General features: G+C 41.0%; 1 protein-coding gene across 4 annotated transcripts in view; it reads right to left on the bottom strand.

The window, feature by feature from the left end:
• Positions 1 to 17,678, bottom strand: part of lhfpl4a (LHFPL tetraspan subfamily member 4a) — a 54,149-nt gene that overhangs the window by 20,983 nt on the left and 15,488 nt on the right. The window lies entirely within an intron of this gene.

The raw sequence follows: 17,678 nt of genomic DNA, 5'->3' as shown, positions 1-17,678 counted from the left end.
ATCCCACTTGGTCCCACTTTATATTAGGCGGATTTAAATACTTGAACTGCTTATGGACTAACCTTTTAAATAATTATTTGATACGATGCACTTATTATTTACATACATGTACATTTTACATTGTACTTATATTTTTATGCATATTAATTACAACTGTATTTAATTTATTTAATTAAATCTATAGTTGCACGGTTGACCCTTCCAAACCACCCTTAAACCTATACCCATACCACCAAACCTGTCCCTAATCTTACTCGTATCCACCTCAGTAGCAGCACAAGTGTTTTAAAATACAACATGAATAATGTACAATAATAAAGTACATAATAGTTAAAGAGAGTTAATATAAATTGAATTTTTAGAATAAATCTATTTTTAGAGGATGAAAAGGTTGTAGGAGGTGTCAGATTCAAAATGTGTTAAAGTTAAAGTGGTCATGCATTGAGAAATCAACATTTCCTCGATGTTTTGACATATATAAGAGGATTTATGTAGCATAAATTGTAGCATTAATAATAAAATATATTAGCTTTTCACCACACAGAGTAATAGAGCATCCAAGTGCCAAATATGATTTCAAATTAAAAGACAGGTTTCACAGGACATTTAATGCATAGAGCAGTATAAATGTATTTACACAGATATTTAAATTGCGGGAAACAATGAATGGCTTTTTTTCCAGATAAATGTAAATAATGTGCTATATACATTTTTCAAAAATTTAATTTAATATGACCAGTGCTCAAAGTGGGACACTTCTATATTTTAAGCTGTAGCGTACCTTCACTTTTCCTTGCTTATCGGCATTTCTCACATGTTGCCAGTACCAGGGGCGTCACTAGGCCCTCCATAAAAAAAATTGTGATTAGCTCCATAAACTATACACTAATTTTTGCCTCAGTCCCCTTTAAGCTCCCCTTCACTATTCAGTGTGCTCTTCAGTCCGCAGCGGCTTAGAGTCAGCGTCAGAAACAGAGGACAAGTGTGTGTTTATAGATAGATTTTCATGATATCTGCATCGCCAGCTCTTTGTCATAAATGCAGATACATAATGTGATGCAGGAGTGATATAAAGACATTTACCCATACACTGTAAGGTTTTCACTGTTTACCTCTTCACACTATTTGTTTTCCTCCAGCAAAAACATAATGTGGAGACATACCTTTTCCATTTATACATTTTTATTTTATTTTTATTAAAATATATTATTGCATCAGGTTAACATGCAAAAAAGTTGCAAAAAAGTATTAAAGACACAATCACACTGTAAAATAAATAAATAAATGTGTTGGTTTAACTAAAAGTAAGTAGCCTAACCCGGCTGCTGGGTTAATTTAAACAAAAACAAATGTAGTTGATACAAAGAAAAAGATTAGATTATTTAATAGAAAATCTAAATATTATGTTATCTGAACAACAACTGTGAACCTACGCAGATTTGAGCAGATTTGAATTTAGGATGATCTGCCCTAGTGTGAATAATAGTGAGCACAAATCTAGCACATAAGCACCTGAGACCCTGGTGAAACCCAGCCACCATACTCATAGTTGAATGTGCTTTGATACCCGCATAGATGAAGGTTATCTTCAAGCGGCAAGAGATCAGTTATACACTTGCTTATTCTTTTATTTAGTTTACATCTGCTTTTCAAGATGCACGTGGAAATTAATTTGATCCTTGATGCGAGGGCAACAACGCTAAGTTGATTCTGCGCTAATTTGATCTAATATTTAATGTTGATTCTAATATAAAATGTTGTAGATTTAAGTGGCAAATGAGAATCGATAAAATAAATGTTTATATTTTTAGACAAAATGACAGTTTTTCAATAGCGGAAGAAAATGTAAGTTTGGTATTTGGTAAAAAGTGCATCTGCTGTTAGGGCTGCCTGACTTTGTTGACATGACATGGTTAGATTCAGATGGTAATCATATTAAGTTTGGTGTCCACCTTTGAGATAATGCCCAAATTTAAAATAAAACAATCATATTTAAAAATATGATATTAATGAAATCTAATCATATAATAAAATAAAATATAATTTAGTTACTAAACTGTAGTAAACTGTACTAAACTGTATTACATTTGTATTGGATCTCCTTAATTTCAGAATCTTTACTTAAAAAAAAAGTTTTTGCATTTTTTAAATATATTTCAATATTAACATATTTTAGTGACAGTATTGGAATATATATATATATATATTTTAATTTTTTAAACAAAACAAACCACTTTTATGATTTATTTTCACACAAAATATGTTGCTCCATCAGCGTTCAATACAAACATTTTTTTTTTCTGTAACCATACACTTTGGGAGTAGTGAAAAGCACCTTTCTTGCCTTTAGCCCCGTTGTACCCTAGTTCATCTCTACTCTGTGTATCTGTAGTCTCAGCAGTATTTTTCTGTACAGTAAGTATGAGTAACAATCCACTGCCTAGTCTAAGAGTTTTTTTTCCTCAAGCCAACACAATGTCATTTTTAAGTGGTTCAATAAGAGGCATGTTGCTGACAGAAGTCTTTGATTAATTGTTTTTTTTAACACGTCTTAAAGATTTAAAATATCAATAATGTTGGCTAAGCACTTAGATGACTGAATGTGTGGTTTACTCTGCATTCAGTCTAATGTGAAGACGTTTTATTTATAAAAAGTGCCTTTAATCCATACTTTTTTTTTTACTAATTAATCACATTTTTTTGTAACTCAATTTTAGCTGTTAATTATAACCATTCAGCATTACAGTATAATTAAAAGCTATACATTTTAACATTTATTACGCATTTGTCTCATTCTCTCGAACCATCCCTTCCTTTCTCACTACAGTCAATCCAGGCTAGTCAATCCATGACTAGGCTACTGTCTCATCCATTCAACTATCCTTACCATCCCCTTTTCTCTTTTCTCTTCTCTTCTCTTCCCTTCCATGTTGTATGGGGTGGGGGGGACCTATTACTTAGCCAACATTCATCTACATGATACCCCCTATTACCGCTATTATTACTCTGAGTATCCAGACCACCAACACCAGATCAATCTGAATACCACCCTTTCCTCCATACCCTTCATACTCTCCTTATTCATCTCTAACTTTCTTCATCAAATTCTCCAACATTCATGGTTGTGGCGTGGTCCTTGCTTGTGAAACCATAACAATAAACATTGCATTTACCTATGCCCGTTAACACTCTAAAAAATGCTAGGTTAAAAACACTGAACTACCCGGTCCACCTTAAAATGTCGGATGTCTGTTAACCCCTCCCTCTCAGAGCTTTTGGTCGTATTTTTTAAAGGAATAGTTGTAAGGTTGTAATTCAGAAAGCAGTTTACATTAAACTAAAGACATATAGCCAGTCTATAAACAGACATATATTTTATTATTTCAAAAGTTCTCAAAAAAATGAGCACGTAGAGAGATAGATAAGTTCATTATCTAACAAAATGCATTATAACATTTTTGTGTAGTTGTTGAAATATCATACCCAGAACATGCCTTCCCATGCAACTGTACACTGTAAAAAAATTGTCTGTTTTTGCTGGTTTAACTTAAATATTATTAATATTATTGTATCCGAACCACATAAAAAATGTGATAAATCATGAAAATAGCACTATTTGGCATGTTTCAGAAATAAAACACACACAATTACCCAATATGCTTACAAAATCTTTTAATAATCTTTTAATAGAGGTTGTAGAATCTCAAAAAATGTTCATTGTAATAACTCAAAATTTTATTTCTATGAACTCAAAATTTTAAGGCAACCAGGTAACTTTTTTTCTAAATAATTTTTTACAGTGTATGTGCCGAAAAGCATTCTGGAGGTGGCATGGGAAGGCATGTTCTGGATATGATATTTCAACAATTACACATCAGAAAATGTTGTAATGAGGGATTTCGTTAGAGAATGAACTTATCTTTGTCACTTGCCTGTCCTGTCTTGTGTGCACATGTGGGTTTTGTCATGTCTTGCATGTGCTCCTGTCATTGTCTGATCCCTCCCCCTTGTTATTTAATTAGTGTTGATTTCTCCCACCTGTTCCCTCTTGATTTCTTCCCTTTATAAGCTCCTTGTGTTTGTCAGTCTGTGTTGGATCCTTGTGTAATGTCTGCGTCTTCCGTCCTCCCCGTGATTCTGTTGGTTTGTTTAAGTTTATATTTTATTATTCTATTATGTGTTTTTCCCCCTCGTGGGTTGTTGTTTTGAGTTTGTTTTATTTTGTATTAAATCATCTTTCTCCTGCACATGAGTCCTCGCACCATTTTCCCTTGTCTGTGACGTGACAGAAGGATCCAACCAATATGAGGACTCAGCGGAGAAAGAGGTCACCGCAATCCCCTCCCTCTGCTATCTCCTGTCCCCTCTGGGACCGTATAGTCCAGTTTAGCTCCCTTAGAGCTATGCGGCAACAAGGAACTGATCTGAGGGAATTTGCACAGGAGTTTAAGAGGGCTGCAGAGGGACTGGGATACAGAGATGAGACTCTTAAGGAGCTCTTCAATTATGCCCTCGACAAACCATTCGATTGGACTGTAATGAGGGCACTGGAGGGGGCAACATTCGAGGTGACTGTGGATTATTTCATTGGACAGCGGAGGAGGGCCCCTCTCCGGAGTCCGGTGGTACCTGTGGATCCACTTCCGGTGGACCCTGTGCCGGTGGATCGTGTTCCGGTGGTCCCAATGCCGGTGGATCGTGTTCCGGTGGTCCCGATGCCGGTGGATCGTGTTCCGGTGGTCCCGATGCCGGTGGATCGTGTTCCGGTGGTCCCGATGCCGGTGGATCGTGTTCCGGTGGTCCCGATGCCGGTGGATCGTGTTCCGGTGGTCCCGATGCCGGTGGATCGTGTTCCGGTGGTCCCGATGCCGGCGGATCGTGTTCCGGTGGTCCCGATGCCGGCGGATCGTGTTCCGGTGGTCCCGATGCCGGCGGATCGTGTTCCGGTGGTCCCAGTACCGGCAGATCGTGTTCCAGTGGTCCTGAAATGGAGGAGAAGGAAGTCTCCCTCCGTGCCTGTGCCGGTGGTCCCTGTGCCGGTTGTCCCAGTGCCAGCGGATCGTGTTCCGGTGGTCCCAGTGCCGGCGGATCGTATTCCGGTGGTCCCAGTGCCGGCGGATCGTGTTCCGGTGGTCCCAATACTGGCGGATCGTATTCCAGTGGTCCCAGTGCCGGTGGATCATGTTCCGGTGGTCCCTAAGCCGGTGGACTGTGTTCCGGGTGTCCCTGTACCGGTGGATCGTGTTCCGGTGGTCCCTATTCCGGTGGATCGTGTTCCGGTGGTCCCTATTCCGGTGGATCGTGTTCCGGAGGTCCCTGTACCGGTAGATCGTGTTCCGGTGGTCTCTATTCTGGTGGATCGTGTTCCGGAGGTCCCTGTACAGGTGGATCGTGTTCCGGTGGTCCCTGTACCGGTGGATCGTGTTCCGGTGGTCCCGATGCCGGTGGTCTCTGTTCCGGTGGATAGTGTTCCGGTGGTCCCTGTGCTGGTGGATCGCATTCCGGTGGACGCCGCTGGGCCGGAGATGCCTCTCAGGCGTCCTGCTCTCACCGCGCCTCCCAGGCGTCCAGCTCTCACCGCGCCTCCCAGGCGTCCAGCTCTCACCGCGCCTCCCAGGCGTCCAGCTCTGCTCGCGCCTCCCTGGCGCCCTGCTCTGCCTGCGCCGTTGAGGCGTCCTGCTCTCCGTGCGCCGCTGGGGTGTCCTGCTCTCCCTGCGCCGCTGGGGCGTCCTGCTCTCCCTGCGCCGCTGGGGCGTCCTGCTCTCCGTGCGCCGCTGGGGCGTCCTGCTCTCCGTGCGCCGCTGGGGCGTCCTGCTCTCCGTGCGCCGCTGGGGCGTCCTGCTCTCCGTGCGCCGCTGGGGCGTCCTGCTCTCCGTGCGCCGCTGGGGCGTCCTGCTCTCCGTGCGCCGCTGGGGCGTCCTGCTCTCCGTGCGCCGCTGAGGCGTCCTGCTCTCCCTGCGCCGCTGAGGCGTCCTGCTCTCCCTGCGCCGCTGAGGCGTCCTGCTCTCCGTGCGCCGCTGACGCGTCCTGCTCTGACTGCGCCGCCCCGGCGCCCTGCCCTGCCCGCGCAAAACCGGCACCCTGCTCTGACAGCGCCTCCCTGGGTGTCTGAACTTTGTGGGCCACCATGGTCTCCTGAACTTTTTGTTTTCCTCATGTTTCCCTTGTTGTCCCCTCCCTTGTCTGTTCCTTCCTTGTTTGTTTTCCCCGTCCCACCCTGGTCTGTCCCTCCCGTCCCGCCCTGGTCTGTCCCTCCCGTCCCGCCCTGGTCTGGCCCTCCCGTGCCCCCCTGGTCTGTCCCTCCCGTGCCCCCCTGGTCTGTCCCTCCCGTGCCCCCCTGGTCTGTCCCTCCCGTGCCCCCCTGGTCTGTCCCTCCCGTGCCCCCCTGGTCTGTCCCTCCCGTGCCCCCCTGGTCTGTCCCTCCCGTTCCGCCCTGGTCTGTCCCTCCCGTTCCGCCCTGGTCTGTCCCTCCCGTTCCGCCCTGGTCTGTCCCTCCCGTTCCGCCCTGGTCTGTCCCTCCCGTTCCGCCCTGGCCTGTCCCTCCCGTCCCGCCCTGGTCTGTCCCTCCCGTCCCGTCCCGCCCTGGTCTGTCCCTCCCGTCCCGTCCCGCCCTGGTCTGTCCCTCCCGTCCCGCCCTGGTCTGTCCCTCCCGTCCCGCCCTGGTCTGTCCCTCCCGTCAAGCCCTGGTGTGTCCCTTCCGTCCCGCCCTGGTCTGTCCCACCCGTCCCTAGTGGAGCGTCTGGTAGCCGCTCCTTAAGGAGGGGGTAATGTCACTTGCCTGTCCTGTCTTGTGTGCACATGTGGGTTTTGTCATGTCTTGCATGTGCTCCTGTCATTGTCTGATCCCTCCCCCTTGTTATTTGATTAGTGTTGATTTCTCCCACCTGTTCCCTCTTGATTTCTTCCCTTTATAAGCTCCTTGTGTTTGTCAGTCTGTGTTGGATCCTTGTGTAATGTCTGCGTCTTCCGTCCTCCCCGTGATTCTGTTGGTTTGTTTAAGTTTATATTTTATTATTCTATTATGTGTTTTTCCCCCTCGTGGGTTGTTGTTTTGAGTTTGTTTTATTTTGTATTAAATCATCTTTCTCCTGCACATGAGTCCTCGCACCATTTTCCCTTGTCTGTGACGTGACAATCTTTCCCTCTACGTGCTTGTTTTTTTGAGAACTTGTGAAGTAATAAAATAATGCTACCTCCAGTATGGTTTGTCGGCACAAAGCGTGTCATGTTCTGGGTATGATATTTCAACAGTAACACATAAAAAATTTATAATGCAGGATTTGGTTAGAGAATGAACTTTATTTATATGCAATGAATTGTCAGAATGGAGTAATTGATATTTTCTAATAAAGAACAAAAATGACAGATGCAAACACAAATGCCATCAATGCCACACACAAAAAAAGCTTGGAGTACAGGGCTATATGTCTTTAGTTTAATGTAAACTGCTGCATGAATTACAACCTCACAACTATTCCTTTAAAAAATATGACCAAAGGCTCTGAGAGGGAGAGGTTAACAGACATCCGACATTTTAAGGTGGAACGGATAGTTCGGTGAATGAGCTGGCGAAAAAGGAGCTGGAGTCAGCCTTGTGTAAAACGGACCCATTCAAACAACCTAATTTATGGGCTTGTCCATTTCCAACCCAACTTGGTTTGTTTTTAACCCAGAGTGAATATATCAGGGCTCAATTTTTTTTCTATTGGCCCTGGCAGAACAGTTCAAATCTTAACTTGCCCTGTCAAAATGCACCAATATTTGTTGTTGTTGTTGTTGTTGTTGTTTTTGACCAATGCAACCTTGTAAACAGTGCTTTAAGATTTTTAGGTCTAACAGGTAAGATAACATTTTAGGATAACAGGTAGGATAACATTTTTATGGTTATCCAACACATTCTCAACTGCATAAATTATATGTTAATCCTTAAGTTATTCAGTCAAGTGAGCGATTTTCTTTTTTTCTTTAATTGTCCTTAATGACAATTGTCCTTATTTTCCTTGTCCGCACAAACCTCAAAAAGCCTTTTCGAAAACCTGGGCACATCTGCATTCAGGGTAGGGAGAGATCTACCGTGGTCGAATGTCCACCCCACACTGACATAGGTCTGCTGACTCGTTCGATGTCAGGCAAGACACAACTATCAGTCAACTGATAAATGCAAACCATCATTTGCAACCATCAGTGCAAACCATCAGTCAAATGACATGTCTGCTGACCCAACTAATGAGTGACCTAGAGAGGAAGAGACTAAGAGTCCGGTCCCAGTCTCAGTCATTACACATTCTTCAGCTCAATGACATGTCTGTTTGAACAACTTCAAAATGGATCTGTGGTGGCAGAAAATATAAGAACCTTGTTTAAAACACCACAATGCCTAAGAAAGACAAACACTGTGATGCAAAAGAGGGTACATTTAGAATAGCCACTAGGTGTGACTGTAAAGGAGTACTTACAATGGTTGCCACCCTTAAACCTACAAACTCAGTTGTAGTAACCACAAATATACTGTACAATGTTAGTGTTCAAACACATATTGTCATGACTCTTTAAAATGTTTATTAGATATTCAAAGGCTTGTGTATTTGCTGAATGCCGACAGTATAGCATTATGTCATTTGCTTTTCAATTATTAGTCAGAACTGTTACACAAAGAAGCACAAATGAAACAAAGTAAACTAATGAAGACGGAAAGATGAATGGTAAAGACCTTGACACACCAAGCCATAGGCATTGAGCATCTGTCAACCTAGTTTTTGCAGTGTGTTGCACAATGTTGGTACCAGTCAGACCCCTGTTGGTGGCTTTGCAGGTGATTGAGCGTGTTGCATGTTGTGAAAGAGGCTTATAGCTTATACCAAACTAATGCACAAGTTGAAAAACAGAAGTGACAAATGGAGCCAAAGAAGAATTCAAGAGTCTGCACACACACACACACACGCACACGCACGCACGCACGCACGCACGCACGCACGCACGCACGCACGCACGCGCACGCGCACACACACACACACACACACACACACACACACACACACACACACACACACACACACACACACACACACACACACACACACACACATTTTTGTGACACAAGGCGTAATGGATTGTATACTGTACAAACCATATTTTCTATCCCTTTACACTGCCTCTACCCCTAAACCTACCCATCACAGGAAACATTTTGACTTTTTTTTTTTTTTTAAACTCCTGTATGATTTATAAGTATTTTGAAAAGTGGGGACAATGGACAATGTCCTCATAACAAGTCACCCTCTCCTTGTAATATCTATGTCATACCATGTCATTATACACATTTGTGTCCTCATATGTCACAAAAACTGTTATAACCAGTTAATAGCAACAGTTTATTGTTTAATAGGCCATTTTTATTTGGCAGTCAAACTGTCAATGCAAATAGTATGGCCTATGCAAATATGACATGGATGTATCCGACATGAGTTATCTGCCATACTCAGTTATCAAGCAATGACCATTTTTAAGAGTTGACCTATAGCTGCTGAACACATTGTCCAAGTTTACATCATTAAACATGTCATTTTAAGGATGCAGAACAAGTTTCGTAAAATTCTATCAATAGAGGTGCTAAAACTACAGTTTTAAGTAGAGGGATATCCTGGATGAAAACCTTCTCCAGAGTGCTCAAGACCTCAGACTGGGCCGAAGGTTCCCCTTCTAACAAGACAATGACCTTAAGCATACAGCCAAAATAATGAAGGAGTGGCTTCACAACCACTCTGTGACTGTTCTTGAATGGCCCAGCCAGAGCCCTGACTTAAACCCAATTGAGCATCTCTGTAGAGACCTGAAAATGGCTGTCCCCCAACGTTTACAATCCAGCCTGACAGAACTGAAGAGGATCTACAAGCAGGAATGGCAGAGGATCCCCAAATCCAGGTGTGAAAAACTTGTTAAATCTTTCCTAAAAAGACTCATGGCTGTATTAGATCAAAAGGGTGCTTCTACTAAATACTGAGCAAAGGGTCTGAATACTTAGGACCATGTGATATTTCAGTTTTTCTTTTTTAATAAATCTGCAAAAATGTCAACAATTCTGTTTTTTCCGTCAATATGGGGTGCTGTGTGTACATTAATGAGAAAAAAATTGCAAATGCATTCGCAAATGGCTGCAATATAACAAAGAGTGACAAATTTAAGAGGGTCTGAATACTTTCCTCACTTACTTTCTGTACCCACCCATTGGCCAGCAACCAATCAAATTTCAGCAGCTAATAACATCAAATGCATTTTTTTTTACTGATCTGCCCGCATTGACTCTATGATAATTGAAATTAGCTAATAATAATTGGATGACATCATCGTTTTCTCCTGAGGGATTTCTCAAATCATATTCTGTTGCTGTATTTTCCTGTCTGTGAAGCTGCTTTGAAACAATCTGCATTGTAAAAAGCTCTATATAAATAAACTTGACTTGACCAAACAAGCGGATCGAGAACACTAAAAAAGTTGGATCTCAGCCCACTTCCAAACAAACTCTGGTGCGGTTCGAATGAAATATGAATGCAACACTGACCAAAGACACATAAACAAACCAAAAAAATAGCACGATGAGACACTAAAAAGGTCAATGCTCGTGCATACCTGTTCTCATCATCGTCATAATGCTGCCATCACAGTTCGGAACAGACATCAGAACCGCATTACCTCGCAGCAGATCTTTGCTTGTTTGTGACAGAAGCGTTCCTGCCGCTGTCTCCTTCACACATTTCATAAGCTCTTCACGAGTTCTCAGCAGGTCAAAATACTATCATATGCAGGCTATGCACATACAACGAGCACATTTAGCCCAGTAAACAGCATTGTTTTGGATGTTCCATAAGTTCTTAAAAAGCTGACCAATCAGGTTGTGAATGTATCCTTATTTTTTTAATGAAAATGTTATTTTTCAAACTCCTCCTAGTCCTCCAAACTTTGCACACATCAGCTCTAGACCATGCTGACATTTCTTTTTCAGAATCATCTATTTGTTTTCCTACAAAAGGTCTATGAATCCCTTTAGCTCCCACTTGCACATTTCTTTGCTCAGTTCTATAAATCCATCTTGGTCCAATGAGGTAATACAAAAGACAGCCTCTGGTTTTCAGGCTGCCAAAACACTCCCGAATCTTGAATCTTATTACAGACTTTTACAACATGAATCTTGAAATAAACCAAATTGCAGTCTTCGCCAAAACAATTAGATAATATGAAATTCTATCAGTTCACTAATGGATGGGTTTATATACATAGACTAGCAAAGAGAGGTACTTTGACCAACACCTCATCTGATCTAGAATCTTTAATTTTGTCTACTGGTATATCGCCCACCTCTTGGCAGAGCCCATGTCATTCCTGATTTTGCATTCCAAGTCATAATCAGATGCCTATTATGGAGATTCTAGATGGTTTGCCCACCACAGAAGATACCAGTCAAAGCCATTGATAGTCTGCCCACAAAAAAAGCATCAGTACTGGATGGAATTCCCCCAGAGGTTGTAAATTGCTTCAAAGGTGTGCTAGCAGGTCACCTGCACAAAATACTCTCCAAATGCTGGGAGGAAGGCACAGTACCCTGAGACATGATGGACTGCAACATTGTCACTCTGTATAAAAATAAAGAGGATCACAGTGATTACAATAACTATAACGGGATCTCTCTTTAAAACATCACTGGCTTAAGTCTTAAATTCTAAAGGTAATTCTAATTTGTCTACAATAACTTGCAAACTGGGATTATCCAGAGTCAGGCTGTGGTTTCATATCAAAACACCCCACAATAGACATGATCTTCTCCCTGTGAAAGTTTCAGGAAAATAGAATGCAGAATATAGAAACAGCTATTGCAAATCCCCTTGATAGACCTGGCAAGGTGTTTGAAGGTGGACAGTTCACAGTCCTATCAAAGACTGGTTGCCCACTTAAATTGCTCAGCATGATTCAGTCATTTTACATAGACATGGAGAGAACTGTTCAGTTTGATTGCTCATCATCAGGACCTTTAACATCAAGAGTGTTTTCAAACAGGCCTGCTTTCTTACCCCAACACTATTTGGGTTCATGCTAAAAAACACATTTGGTGAACCAGAAGGGATTTATCTCCATACTTGGTCAGATGGTAAGATCATTAGTCTCTCTTGATTGAAAGTGAAAACCAAGTATGCAAGGTACTCATGATAGCTTTTTACAGATGATACTGCTCTGTCAGTAAATAAGGAAGGGGATCTATAGCAGCTTGTTTTCTCAAACATGCCAGGTTTTCCATATGATCATTAATCTGAAGAAGACAAACGTGATGTGCCAATGTGTTGAGGATCCCCTTTCAATTATCATTAACAATTATAATGGGTTCATGTACCTTGGCTCTAGTATAACAAACAGCCTCAGCATGGATGCTGAGATAAACAGTAGAATTGGACAAACAATTTCATTACTTGCCAGGCTGAAAATGCATGTCTGTCAAAACACCAAACTAACATTTTTTAGAGCCTGTGCTCTAAGTATCTTGATATATGGCTGCGAAGACCTTTTATTTAAGACAAGAAAAGTTTAGGTGTTTATCACATGCAATATTGTGGTGCATTTTGGCAGGCAACCGAGGTAAAAACAAAGAGGTCTTGGACAGTGGTAACATCCCAAACTTGTTCATGCTCCTTTGGCAGAGTTGACTTTGCTTGCTTGACCTTATCTACCGACTGAAAAATTGGAGAATCCCAAAAAAACTTTAGGAAGAGAGCTCAAGGACACAGAGGGCCATCTATGCTTCAAGGATGTCTGTAAAAGTGAGATATGAAGGTACAAGACGGTCCAACTCCTGCAATAATGGTCTGCACTCAAGCAACATGGGAGGTGGCAACCTTAGACTAAGAACAGGTAGACATTCTCATCCCTCTACCAATTCCCTCTGGAACCTCAGTATACTGCCAAGACAGAGTATATGCATTTTCATTTTCACTGCAGAGAAAAATGGACATCACACTGTCCATTTATCTCAATGGATTATCAGTAAGCACTAAATAGGCACTTCAAAGATACCTTTCTTTTTTGTTTTCTGAGACTACTTATTTAAGCATAAGAATCTAATTTTGTATATTTCTTTCAGATGGTCTAAGCCCCTGCTAGAAAGGTCTTAGCCTTAGTCATATTCATGCAAAAGCACAGCCCACAGGCTAAAAAGGTTGGCATTAATCTCCATAACAAAATTTTTGGAATTCAGCCATAGGCCAAAACTGGTGCTGAAACCAATGCATTTTTAGCTTTAGTTTAGATATCTTATAGTTTTACACTCTACACTCATTATTGCAGTATTAGTACACATTTTTTAAATTAAAGCAGCAGGGCTCTGAAAAGGGGGACAACTGGACCTTTAGGAGTGAATTGCATACAGCCAAACTAGAACATGATATCTACTTGCTACATTACTGCTATTAGTAATCACACAGAGTGAGGAATGCACAAAAACAGGCGTTAATAAGATAATCAACAGAATACAGCTCTGAATAACAGAGGTAACACATTATACAACACCAGACAAAGAAACAGAACCAAACGTGAGTATAGAAAGGATATAATGAGATAATTAACAAGACAACGTGAACAGAATTATAATCAAACAAGCTGAGCAGTTAGGTCAATAACAGGCAAACAAGGAAGACAGAACCAAAACACAATGGCATGGCAATAACAGAAAATAACTACTATGTCTATTATTTTAAAAATAAAAACAACCTTATATTTCTTGGTGTGAATGGGCTTTAATTGCTACACAAGCCATGCCCCTCTCAGATGTATTACAATCAGGAGAGACCTATAACCACTTTGGCAGAACCAGCCTGAAAATCTAATGGTTCAACCAGAAACTGAATTTATTCCTGTTAGGGGACTTAACTGGACATAAGCCCATTTTTTAATATCGACTATGCATTGCATTAGTTTGGTATAATCAGCATAACTGTGAAAACATGTTTTCTAATTCTATCTCCTAAGTGTAGTAAGCACATGGTAAAAAGCAGCGGTCCTAATACTGAGACTTGCAGTACTCCATATGGAACTTGTGATTTCATTTACTGCTACAAATTGATAACAATCAGATAAGTTTTAACCATGCCAATACAATTCCACTATGCTAGCATAATTTATGTGTCTATTTAAAAGAATGTTGTGGTCGATAGTATCAAATGCAGCACTAAGATCCAGTAACACTAATAGAGAGATAATAGGGAGATGACAAGAGCAAATCATTTGTAACTCTGAGTCAGGAAGATTTTTTTATTGAATGAACAAAACACAAATGAACAACCTGAAATAGCAGTTTACACAAAGGACAAGACCAATGGCATATACACACAGATACAAAAAAGAAAAAGAAATTTCTGCAACATATATAGATGTGTAGATGGTAGGGTATGCAGATACACTGATAAGTTTAAGCAATAGATGAATGTAGTGTAATATAATGGTAATTATTCTTATTTAATTTTTTAAATGTAAAAAAATGTACACATTAAACATTTTTCTGGTGATGTCATGGGGAGAAAGCTATAGCTATAAATGCAGTGGTAGATAGACATCCAAAAAACTTAAAACAACAACAACAATAATAATAATGATAATAATAATAATAACAACAACAATAATATCATAATCTCTGCTCTATGGAATTTTAGACCAGTCATCAAAATCAAATGACCACTGGTGGTGAGCACAGCTGACACAGACATCAACCCCAATTCACTTAAACCACCCCCCATTCCTTGTCAGTGTGACCCAGACTAGGTGAGATTATTCATGAAGTACTCTTTAGTGGTAGAAAAGATGGTTCTACCATATTTGTAAGAAGGAGTTGATTTTATGGCCTTAAATGGACTATACACAAGAATAGGTAATTATCTGAGATGCCATTGATTTGCTGCAGAATTTCAATGCGATCAACGATTCCATGTGACAATATATAGCCTAGACTACAGTATTATTGTATGATATACACTCACCTAAAGGATTATTAGGAACACCATACTAATACTGTGTTTGACACCCTTTCTCCTTCAGAACTGCCTTAATTCTGCTTTGGCATTGATTCAACAAGGTGCTAAAAGCATTCTTTAGAAATGTTGGCCTATATTGATAGAAGAGCATCTGGCACATGGAGATTTATGGGATGCACATCCAGGGCAAGAAGCTCCCATTCCACAACATTCCAAAAGATGCTCTATTAGGTTGAGATCTGGTGACTGTGGGGGCCATTTTAGTACAGTGAACTCAATGTCATGTTCAAGAAACCAATTTAAAATGATTCAAGCTTTGTGACATGGTGTTTTATCCTGTTGGAAGTAGCCATCAGAGGATGGGTACATGGTGGTCATAAAGGGATGGATATGGTCAGAAACAATGCTCAGGTAGGCTATGACATTTAAACGAGGCCCAATTGGGACTAAGGGGCCTAAAGTGTGCCAAGAAAACATCCCCCACACCATTACACCACCACCACCAGCCTGCACAGTGGAAACCAGGCATGATGGATCCATGTTCTCATTCTGTTTACGCCAAATTCGGAGACAGAAATCAAGACTCATCAGACCAGGCAACATTTTTCCAGTCTTCAACTGTCCAATTTTGGTGAACTTGTGTAAATTGTAGCCTCTTTTCTTATTTGTAGTGGAGATGAGTGGTACCCAGTGGGGTCTTCTGTTGTTGTAGCCCATCCGCCTCAAGGTTGTGCGTATTGTGGCTTCACAAATGCTTTGCTGCATACCTCGTTTGCAACGAGTGATTATTTCAAAGTTGCTCTTCTATCAGCTTGAATCAGTCGGCCCATTCTCCTCTGACCTCTAGCATCAACAAGACATTTTCGCCCACAGGACCGCCGCATATTGGATGTTTTCCCTTTTCACACCGTTCTTTGTAAACACTAGAAATGGTTGTGCGTGAAAATCCCAGTAACTGAGCAGATGTAGTTTACTAATTTACTTTTTTTTTAATGTATTTATTTAATTTTATATTGAACCAACTTCATTCCAATCAATGCTATCTCAGTGATCAATAAAAGTCAAGCACATAGACATGCATACTTTTCAGTTATTCAAAAACTATCTGAAATCAATTTGGCAACACAAACATGTGATCCATAATATTAACAAAACCAGGTGTTGAGAGTATGTGTGTGTATGTTCTTATGTAGCCTATGTGTATGATATGCATACACACCTGTGCATTTATGCTCAATTTAGACTTGGGCACTTTTGCAGGACTGTAAGTTAATTTACAACTCTACTTGCACAAAAAAAGTCAGTAGTACAGTAGTAAAATAATTAAGACCTGCTCCAAACAGTAGTCTACCAACATGGCAAAAAACAAAACATGTAGCCCAAGTGTGTGTGTGTGTGTGTGTGTGTGTGTGTGTGTGTGTGTGTGTTCTATCTTCCACAAACATGAAACAAGTTTCATTCATTCATTCACTGCGACTTGTGATATCCGCGGCAAATGTGACGTTAGCTTGTGTGGAAACAGCGACGCTACCACCACAAAAGGCCCAAAACTGCCTTTCTTTCCCATTCTGACATTCAGTTTGGAGTTCAGGAGATTGTCTTGACCAGGACCACACCCCAAATGCATTAAAGCAACTGCAATGTGATTGGTTGATTAGATAATTACATTAATGAGAAATTTAACAGGTGTTCCTAATAATCCTTTAGGGTAATGTATACAACTACTGTACAGTAATACTACAGTATACAATACTGACACATTGTCTAACTCTTATTATTATTACTAATACTTACTAGCTTATTGGTTCATGTAGGTTGTGTACAAATTGGAAGGTTGGTGGTTCAATCCCCGGTTCCACCTGACCAAGTATCGAGGTGTCCATGGGGAAGGCACCTAACCCCAGCTGCTCCCAATGAGCTGGATGGTGCCTTGCATGGCTGACACCGGCGTCGGGTGAATGTCGGCAATATGTAAAGCATTTTGGATGGCCATAGGTCTGTTGAAAGCGCTATATAAATGCAGTCCATTTACCATTTGCCACTAAAATCACCAACAATTAAGACTTTATATGCAGCCAGTACTAACAGAAAAAGTAAATACTGCAAGCATAGACATTTTTTAGTCCATGGTCAGCTGGTTCAATACGAAAGCTGTCCTATCAGCAGGATGTTCAACAGAATCTGTGTGGCCAAAAATTGTTTCCTGTGACTTATTTGTATGCATTTGATTTGAAAGTAAACAGACACTTTCAACTGTGGACGAAAATAATGCTTAACTTTAAGAGCCTCTGTGCTACATTAACCAAAATATTAGCCCTTCCAAATATACTTCGGCTTTGGCATTCTGTTTCCACCTGTAATACAGGTGGGAAGAGGAAAAACATTTTATGTTGGTAATTATAATTTTAAGAGCATTAAGAGGGAAATGCAACATTTAATTACACTTAGAACTCTAATGTAGAGACAAACTATGAAAGGCACAAAGTAAAAAAGAAATGCATTTTCTTGTGGGGGGAGATGAAGAAGTATGCTCTTCTTTCACTAAATTTTTCCTCCGTCTTGTGGTCTTGGATGTACAGTGGGATCCACAAATATTGAGACCCTTCATAAATACTGACTGTGAATGTTTTGCCATTTATCCTCTTAGTCTTTTAATAATTTTTTTACAAAACC

Source organism: Pseudorasbora parva, chromosome 12, assembly GCF_024679245.1.
Source record: "Pseudorasbora parva isolate DD20220531a chromosome 12, ASM2467924v1, whole genome shotgun sequence".
Taxonomy (NCBI): Eukaryota; Metazoa; Chordata; class Actinopteri; order Cypriniformes; family Gobionidae; genus Pseudorasbora; species Pseudorasbora parva.
The sequence above is the reverse complement of the archived record's forward strand: the minus strand, read 5'-3'. Positions and strand labels throughout refer to the sequence as shown.